We start from the raw sequence: 7,973 nt of genomic DNA, 5'->3' as shown, positions 1-7,973 counted from the left end.
ACGTTCATTAATTCCGCAATTGTTGCGCCATTTTCTTATTAATTTTATCGCGCCAGTCGCCATCAGCTGTGTCATTTGCCGAGCTTTACGCGGTGCCATTTCAAAAACGACGATTTTCCTCGTGATTCGATGTTTTCGCGAAGCATGCAACGGTGCAGCCTTAATTCTCGTCATTTTCAATGTGTCTTATCATCTTGTCCCGCGTTGTACTCGCCTTTCAAAAGGCGATTTGTCACAAAACTACTTGAAAACTTTGATAGAAATATTAAAAAAGATTTGTACCGTCGGGTAAAGTTAGTTTATCACAATATAATGTAGTTAATTACTGAAACTTTCTACTAATTTTAAGTTTAATTAGGCTGAATGTTTCGTTATTAACAGTGATTTGTGTTATCTCGATAAATAATGTTAAACTATTTGTTAGGTTAGGTTGAAGCTTAAATATTTTTTGAATATTCCCGCGTTTCTCGTGAATTTGTTGAAGCAAACTTTCTTGTTTCTAGCATTAAATTTTAACATTATTTCTGCTTGTTGTTACTATTATGAGTTGCCTTAGTTCATAATAGTATTTAATAGTATTAGTTTCGATAATGCTAGTTTTAATCTAGTAACATATAGTAATATATAGTAATATATATTAACATGCAGTAATATATTCTAATTTAATTATATATTAACATGCAGTAATATATTCTAATTTAATTATATAGTAACATGCAGTAATATATTCTAATTTAATTATATAGTAACATGCAGTAATATATTCTAATTTAATAATATATAAATGAAATAATAACGTCTAAAGAAATTGAAAAAGAACGTGAGAAATATCAAAAATAATGTTGAAAATAATCAATAAATTATTGACTAAAAATAAGTCAGAATCTAGAAAAAAATTTATTTAAAAAATCATTTTTTAATTTTTTAACTTTGTTCTATTTAAATTTGTTAATTTTTTAATCATGATAGAAGAAAATTAATAAAAATTCCTTTTACTTTCATAGTAGTGCTTATACTATGTCTTGTATTAATATTATTAATTATTAATATCAATAATGTTCGAAATTAATAATAATAGTTAGATATTATTAATTGACTTTATTTCTTTAGTACTTCGACTGAAAGGTTTTCAGAAATAGCAGAATTATAAACTCATCTTTTCCTTAAATTCTTAAATCCCATGAAACACTCGGTGATTTCAAACTTTTAACTAGCAGTATACTCGTTTGCAGGATTTAAGTGGAAAATGAGTCAGAGGAAATCAAATATCTTTATTTTACACAAGATTATAAAAAATATTTTACGACTCGTTTGTGAAAAAATTTGGAATGGTCGGTTTCAATGTTAGAGTCCTTGAAATCTAAAAAATAAGTTAAAACACGCAAAAAGAAATAATAATAAGTAATAATAGATATTTATATTATTGTATTATAGGAAAAATTACAAATTAGTTTTTTAATTAAATTTCATACAAGATTTCATATTAACCCTTTTACTTTCAGAGAAATTCATGCATAATTTGTAAATTTAAATGTTTCATTTTTATCAATTAATATTGAAGTAAACATAAATAACAGGCTATTGAATGATACATATGGAAGATATAATTTATTCGAGTTTAGAAATTTTTATATGACAAATCGAAGTTTTAAATACATGGCTACACCAGCAAGTAGTCTTGGCTGATGATCGTGGCTTTCTTTTGCGACATAAATTCCTAGTGATGTTACTTATTAAAATACGCCACGTAGCGCTAGTAGCAGCGTACACAAAACCCTATTTCACTTTGCCTCGCCATTTCGATTTGTCCTGATTTCCATTATTGACACAATGCTATGTAACACTAGTATGATTTATAAAACTTCGCAGTCGCGCGATTCAGAGAAGTTTTAGAAAAATAAATGCAACCGGCTGGGTACACGTAATAACTATATTTCATAAACAAAATGAACACGATGAATTTTGAAATAAATTCGAATAATACGCATAATGTATCACTTTGACTATACTGGTACTGTTAAATCGCTGTTAATTATGTAAATTTGCAATGCGATATTATACAGCTTCGTAAATTTATTTATTCGCTGATATTGATTTCTTCCAATTGTAATAGGAATGTTTTACTATAGTTATTTTACACAGTTATAGGTTACATTTATTCCTAAATAGGGTGAATGAGTTTGTCCTTTGAAAATGTTTTACAGTAAATAGAATCAATTCATTGTCCTATATTTATTCAAAATCAAGTAATAATTTATTTCGTAATTGTTATTTCTCTGTCTCTGTTTTTAACTTAGTGAAAAATCATAACTTTATATAGCATACTACTATACTACTGTACTACTATATTACTATACCACTATACAACTATACTATTATACTACTATACAACTATACTATTATACTACTATACTACTATACTACTATGCAACTATACTATTATACTACTATACTACTATATTACTATACTACTATACTACTATACTACTATACTATTGTGTTACTATAATATCGTACTACTATACTACTATACTACTATACGTATTGCTACTATACAACTATATTATTATAAATCTTGCTACTGGGCTATTATATTACTGTGCTGTTAAACTACTTGCTACTATACTACTATACAACTTACCGCTATACTGCTATATTGCTGCACTGTTCTACGACCATATCACCATACTGTTATGTTACTATGCTATTATGCGGCTATACTAAATCAACATATCTGTTTAATAGCTATCGAAATCACCGATATCAATTTGATGGTTTACGAAACTGTCGATTGGCATCCGATATTAAATTGCAAAAGCGCACGGTTGTTAAAACCGAGTGATTGCTAACGATCGTGTTATCAATTATCGCGCACTCATAACAGAAAATGGGTATATGATGCAAGTAGCAGAGAGATTAATCACTGTCAATCGGTAGCGGAATCAACAAGTCTAATAAATGAACGCATCGAGAGTAGAGACCTATTGTTGTTAAATAAAGAACAGAGCTTGCTACGGCTAACGTCATTAATCGTGAAACCAATAGGAATTTTTCTCGCGGTGATCAGCTTCACGCCTCTTTTGTTCGACCGAGAAAATACTGCTCCTCCTATTCATATATCGATACTTCGACAAAGTATCCATCGAGTCTCTGTGACTTCGACAGTATCAGACGAGAATAAATATTCCCGTGGAAATATCAAATGAATATCGATACCTTCGTAGAGGTGTGAGAAAAATTATATCGATACTTTCGCAGGCGCATCGAATGGACATCGATACTTACGTTTGATGATTTACGAATCGACAGTACAAATACATAACATGGTATAAACTATTTTTATAGAAAAATGAAACTAGCGATACTTGATATCAATTCTCTTTGATATCTTATCAGAATTTACAGATTGAAACTGACGGTGAAGATATCTTCATAGAACTATTAAGTGGGTGCCAATATTTATATTTAATATTCTTAGATTAATATTAAAAATATTAAAATTTGTAGAGTGGAATATTATCATAGAAGAATCTAATGAGTATCAACACTTTCCTAGAATTATCAAATGATCACAATGTCCAATAAATTCTGTCATATTTAGTAGATGATACTTGTAATAGAATAAATGAACACTTTAATAGAAGTATCAAATAGATATCGGATTGAAATTCCATGTTGAAATCATTTCTTTTTGTAAGATACAATTCTTTAAAATATCATTAGCTAATTCAAACACTGAAAAATGATAACAGAACATTTAGTATAAAAAGAGATTCTTCAGCATCTAATATAATACAAAAATTTATTCACTTTTTTATATTTTTATACTCATTGGAACCCTATTCCGATTCCTAAACTTAGAAACTATATTATTCACCTAGACCATTCCATAAAATATCACTAGCTACTTCAAAGATTGAAAATGAACAACTTCAAAGATTGAACATCTAGTATAAAAAGGGATTCTTTAGCTTTTAACAAAAATGATAATAAATTTATTTATTTCTCTTATATTTAATACTCATTGAAACCCTATTCCGATTCCTAAACTAGTAACTAAATCATTCACCCAGACCATTCCATCAAATATCACTAGCAACTTCAAAGATTGAAAAATGATAACAAAATATCTAATATAAAAAGGGATTCTTCACCTTCAAACGTAATAATAAATTTATTATTTTTTTACGTTTAATACTCCTTAATATTCTATTTGAATTGCCAAACTAGAAACTATATTATTCACCCAAACTATTCCATTTAATATCACTAGCAACTTCAAAGATTGTAAATTATAACTGAACATCTAGTATAAAAAGGGATTCTTTAGCTTTTAAAAAAATGATAATAAATTTATTTATTTCTCTTATATTTAATACTCCTTGATATCCTATTTCAATTCGTAAACTAGAAACTATATCATTCACCCAGACCATACCATAAAATATCACTAGCAACTTCAAAGATTGAAAAATGATAACAAAATATCTAATATAAAAAGGGATTCTTCAACTTTTAACAAAAGTGATAAATTTATTTATTTCTCTTATATTAAATGCTCATTGAAACCCTATTCCGATTCCTAAATTATAAACTATATTATTCACCCAGACCATTCCATAAAATACTACTAGCTACTTCAAAGATCGAAAAATGATAACAAAACATGTAGTATAAAAAGGGATTCTTCAATTTTTAACAAAAATTATAATAGATTTATTTATTTCTTTACATTTAATACTCTTCGATATCCTATTTCAATTCCTAAACTAGAAACTATATTATTCACTCAGACCAATCCATAAAATATCACTAGCTACTTCAAAGGTTGAACATCTAGTATAAAAATGGATTCTTCAATTTTTAACAAAAATGATAATAAATTTATTTATTTCTTTACATTTAATACTCCTCGATATCCTATTTCAATTCCTGAACTAGAAACTATATTATTCACCCAGACTATTCCATAAAATATCACTAGCTACTTCAAAGATTGAACATCTAGTATAAAAAGGGATTCTTCAATTTTTGACAAAAATGATAATAAATTTATTTATTTCTTTACATTTAATACCCCTCGATATCCTATTTCAATTCCTAAACTAGAAACTATATTATTCACCCAGACCATTCCATAAAATATCACTAGCTACTTCAAAGATCTAAAAATGATAACAAATCATCTAGTATAAAAAGAGATTCTACAACTTTTAACAAAAATGATAATAAATTTATTTATTTTTTTTTACATTTAATACTCCACAATAACCTATTTCAATTCCTAAACTAGAAACTATATTATTCACTCAGACCAATCCATAAAATATCACTAGCTACTTCAAAGGTTGAACATCTAGTATAAAAAGGGATTCTTCAATTTTTAACAAAAATGATAATAAATTTATTTATTTATTTACATTTAATACTCCTCGATATCCTATTTCAATTCCTAAACTAGAAACTATATTATTCACCCAGACCATTCCATAAAATATCGCTAACTACTTCAACCATTCTACACCATTACCAGCCAAAGTGATTAACTCCATTTTCACAATTGTTTGAAATTTTCCTCTCAAGATACTCGATCGACGCTTAAGCTCCACGGAGTTAATCGATTCTGCAAATGAACCGTTCAACTAACCCAAGGGAACATCTGTTACGAACAGAGATCCTGCATGACGTTGTAGGAAAAATAATAGCACACCTACTGCAAATATATCCTGGTGGAAACCAGTTTTTCACTTTTCTTACCTCTGATACCGACCTCGCAATTTGCAGACCGTAATCGATGCTATCGATTCGACATCGGCTCTTCGGACACCGAAACAGCAACGCTCGACATTCAACTTAGCAGGACATCCATTACGGAATGAGACGCTGCACGGGGTTATGGCAAAAACGAGCACTACACACATATCTCTATGGAAACTAGTTTTTTCACTTTTCTCGCGTTCCTTTCTGCTCTTATTCGCGATTCAGGGATTATCGTGCTGGATGATCGTCGCGGAGTTCTGAACACCTCATAGTCATCGCAGAAGCATCTACACGCGTGATACCCGCGTACGCCGTAAACACGCAGCTCGTCGCACATAACCAGTCGAACAAGCTGAGGCTTTTCGAAGCAATTTTCTGTGAAAATAGAGCGAATATTGTAGATAGTCCGATATCATTCGCGGAGATTAGGGTGTCTCGTTATGAAAATTACCGAGCTGTCTAGTTTGCCGCAGTATGCCGATAAGCATCCGCTTGATTTTCAGCTATTTGGAACAACGTGACGAGACAGTCGTTAATTGCATCTTTTTTCCCTATTGATAAAAGCCGGATTATGGCTACCTTGGTTATTCCAAGTGATCACGACACGCGTTGTTTAGATCAGGATCTTCCAACCCTTTACTGAATCCTCGCTATCTTCCATGGCTTCCCTCTATTTTCTTCGCGAGTTTCAATTTATAAATAATATTGTAAGATACTATTTCTTATTTTAGAAGAAACAAGTTATAAATCGATCGATGTCCTATATGTGATATTTTCTAGAAGTAAATGACAAAAGATTCCGTTATGAAAGGCAATTTTTGGTAGCAAAGCTAGCAAGGAGAGTGCAAGTCCTTCGGGTCGTAGATTTAGTTGCAACTTTGCAGATTTGTAGATTTAGTCATCCAGTTCAAGAAAATGTACCATTATAGGGGCAACTACTCGATAGTTTATTATAATATTTATGATTAGAGTTTTATTATTCTTAACTAGAGATTTGCAGCTCCAATTTTAATAACCCTGAACTGCCAGCTGTCACGCTGTCCTTTCTTTCGTTGGCAACACTTTACCGCAGAAATGGCGCAAAATTCAAACCTTGCGTGAATTTTGGGACACCCTATACTTTTGACAAAAATGGCGTCAAGAAGAAACCATTGACGAACTAAACGAATTTCGTCAGGAACAACTGTCCCTAAAAAATCATGATTTAAATCAGTGGTTCTCAAATTGTACGTTGAACGTCCAAATCAAATTATACATAACCAAAATGTATAAAATTCTTAAATTACGTGCAGTGAGGTATACTGCACTGAATAGATACTACTTGCAAAGTATACCTACGTGATTTGATCAGATATTAATTACTGATGTGCGAGGTAAAAGGTTGAGAATCGCTGTTTCAAATATTACGAAACCAATTTCTGAAGACTTATTTCCAAAAGAATCATATAAAATTTTTAAATTGCGTGCAATGAGGTATACTACAATGAATAGATGCATACTACTTACAAGGAGAGTGCAAGTCCTTCGGGTCATAGATTTAGTTGAAACTTTGCAGGTTTGTAGATTTAGTCATCCAGTTCAAGAAAATATATCATTATAACGGCAACTATTCGTTAGTTTTCGAGATATTTATGATTAGAGTTTTATTATTGCCTTAATTACAGATTTATTTCGAATATTTATCAAGTGCCATTATGGCCTAATGGCGATATCCGAAAATTCCCACGCTGGTGGCAATTTTCGGATGTTGCCGTCAGGCCATAATGCCACTTGTTAACTATCGATAACTATTCGGAAGAAACCTCTAGCTAAGAATAATAAAGCTTTAATCATAAATATCTCAGAAACTATCGAGCAGTTGTCCTTATAATGGGTAATGATACTTCAACTCCATGACTAAATGTACAAACCTGCAGAGTTTCAACTAAATCAATCACCCGAAGGACTTGCACTCTCCTCGTAAGTTGCGTGGTCTCTACGGGAAGGCAAAACGCGGGTCAACGAAATCGTAATCGACGCGGGGAACGAATCGCAAATTAGGAAAATGACGTGCCTTTATGGGAGCAAATCGCTAATGGGATGAACCATATCAACCAACTAGCGATTGGAAAAAGCACGCCATCGAGCTTTGCGAAAAGCATAAAAACAGGACCCTTGACGACTGTATATCGTCAATAGGTCGTCCTCAATTGGCGACGGTTAATGACGAACCA

The sequence above is a fragment of the Eufriesea mexicana genome, unplaced genomic scaffold (assembly GCF_001483705.2).
Source record: "Eufriesea mexicana isolate 0111107269 unplaced genomic scaffold, ASM148370v2 scaffold2646, whole genome shotgun sequence".
Taxonomy (NCBI): Eukaryota; Metazoa; Arthropoda; class Insecta; order Hymenoptera; family Apidae; genus Eufriesea; species Eufriesea mexicana.
The sequence above is the reverse complement of the archived record's forward strand: the minus strand, read 5'-3'. Positions refer to the sequence as shown.